Source organism: Salmo salar, chromosome ssa06 (genome assembly GCF_905237065.1).
Source record: "Salmo salar chromosome ssa06, Ssal_v3.1, whole genome shotgun sequence".
NCBI lineage: Eukaryota > Metazoa > Chordata > Actinopteri > Salmoniformes > Salmonidae > Salmo > Salmo salar.
The window spans coordinates 127,501-129,870 of NC_059447.1; the positions used below are offsets into that span (position 1 = coordinate 127,501).

Sequence of the window (2,370 nt, forward strand, 5' to 3'; positions counted from 1 at the left end):
GACGAGCTGTTCCCGTAATTTAACAAACGGCATGATAATCCAGATTAGGGAACTGAGCTGTTCCCATAATTTAACAAACGGCATGATAATCCAGATTAGGGGACGAGCTGTTCCCATAATTTAACAAACGGCATGATAATCCAGATTAGGGGACGAGCTGTTCTCCCATAATTTAACAAACGGCATGATAATCCAGATTAGGGGACGAGCTGTTCCCATAATTTAACAAACAGCATGATAATCCAGATTAGGGGACGAGCTGTTCCCATAATTTAACAAACGGCATGATAATCTCCAGATTAGGGGACGAGCTGTTCCCATAATTTAACAAACGGCGGAATCGATGCAAGTGGTCATTTAGATGACTCGTTCATGGAGGAGGAGGATGTTGAGATTGTTACTTCCTGTATTCAGAGTTTTACTGAACACTGCATTCAAAATGGTATGCAGAATGATTAGTACACAGTATGTTGTTTTAGGAAGTAGTAAATATATGCTGCTAAATATATCTACTGACCTGATATATCTACTGGGAGAGACTGGCCCTGATATCATCTACTGACCTGATATATCTACTGGGAGAGAGAGACTGGCCCTGATATATCTACTGGGAGAGAGAGACTGGCCCTGATATATCTACTGGGAGAGAGACTGGCCCTGATATATCTACTGGGAGAGAGAGACTGGCCCTGATATATCTACTGGGAGAGAGAGACTGGCCCTGATATATCTACTGGGAGAGACTGGCCCTGATATACTACTGGGAGAGAGAGACTGGCCCTGATATATCTACTGGGAGAGAGAGACTGGCCCTGATATGAAAACGACGCAACAGGCAATCAGACAGACAGAAGGAATGACTTGTCTACTGAACTGGGTTAAACTCGCGTTGTGTCTGTGTGTCCAGGTGCAGCCCCAAAACCAGTGGCTCCGGTCGACCCCTAGGGCCCACCGTCTCTCCTCTGTTGCCCCCATGAAGAGCAGTGATCCCTGGGAACCAACGCTGCTCCTGACCCCTGGGGTTCTGGAGGAACACGACCCAATGCCACCTACTCAGGTACGCCTCAACGCCAGGGTTTAGTTAGCCGGTTGTAGCTAGCCCCTACACCTCAACACCAGGGTTTTAGTTAGCCGGTAGTAGCTGGCTACACCTCAACACCAGGGTTTAGTTAGCCGGTAGTAGCTGGCCCCTACACCTCAACACCAGGGTTTAGTTAGCCGGTAGTAGCTGGCCCCACCCAGGGTTTAGTTAGCCGGTAGTAGCTGGCCCTACACCTCAACACCAGGGTTTAGTTAGCCGGTAGTAGCTGGCCCTACACCTCAACACCAGGGTTTAGTTAGCCGGTAGTAGCTGGCCGCTACACCTCAACACCAGGGTTTAGTTAGCCGGTAGTAGCTGGCCGCTACACCTCAACACCAGGGTTTAGTTAGCCGGTAGTAGCTGGCCTCAACACCAGGGTTTAGTTAGCCGGTAGTAGCTGGCCTCAACACCAGGGTTTAGTTAGCCGGTAGTAGCCAGCCTCAACACCAGGGTTTAGTTAGCCGGTAGTAGCTGGCCTCAACACCAGGGTTTAGTTAGCCGGTAGTAGCTGGCCCCCTACACCTCAACACCAGGGTTTAGTTAGCCGGTAGTAGCTGGCCTCAACACCAGGTTTTAGTTAGCCGGTAGTAGCTAGCCTCAACACCAGGGTTTAGTTAGCCGGTAGTAGCTAGCCTCAACACCAGGGTTTAGTTAGCCGTAGTAGCTAGCCTCAACACCAGGGTTTAGTTAGCCGGTAGTAGCTGGCCCCTACACCTCAACACCAGGGTTTAGTTAGCCGGTAGTAGCTGGCCCCTACACCTCAACACCAGGGTTTAGTTAGCCGGTAGTAGCTGGCCCCTACGCCTCAACACCAGGGTTTAGTTAGCCGGTAGTAGCTGGCCTCAACACCAGGGTTTAGTTAGCCGGTAGTAGCTAGCCCCTACGCCTCAACACCAGGGTTTAGTTAGCCGGTAGTAGCTGGCCCTTTACGCCTCAACACCAGGGTTTAGTTAGCCGGTAGTAGCTGGCCCCTCGCCTCAACACCAGGGTTTAGTTAGCCGGTAGTAGCTGGCCCCTACGCCTCAACACCAGGTTTAGTTAGCCGGTAGTAGCTGGCCCCTACGCCTCAACACCAGGGTTTAGTTAGCCGGTAGTAGCTGGCCCCTACACCTCAACACCAGGGTTTAGTTAGCCGAGTAGTAGCTGGCCCCTACACCTCAACACCAGGGTTTAGTTAGCCGGTAGTAGCTGGGTCCTACACCTCAACACCAGGGTTTAGTTAGCCGGTAGTAGCTGGGTCCTACACCAGGGTTTAGTTAGCGTAGTAGCTGGCCTCAACACCAGGGTTT

At 51.1% G+C, this 2,370-nt stretch overlaps 1 long non-coding RNA gene across 1 annotated transcript in view; it reads left to right on the forward strand.

The window, feature by feature from the left end:
- The window catches only part of LOC123743346 (uncharacterized), a 3,283-nt gene extending 2,290 nt beyond the window's left edge, over positions 1-993 (forward strand). The window contains exon 3 of the long non-coding RNA XR_006770082.1: positions 908-993. This is a non-coding gene — a long non-coding RNA (uncharacterized lncRNA). The remainder of the gene's footprint in view (positions 1-907) is intronic.
- Positions 994-2,370: the final 1,377 nt, after the last annotated feature.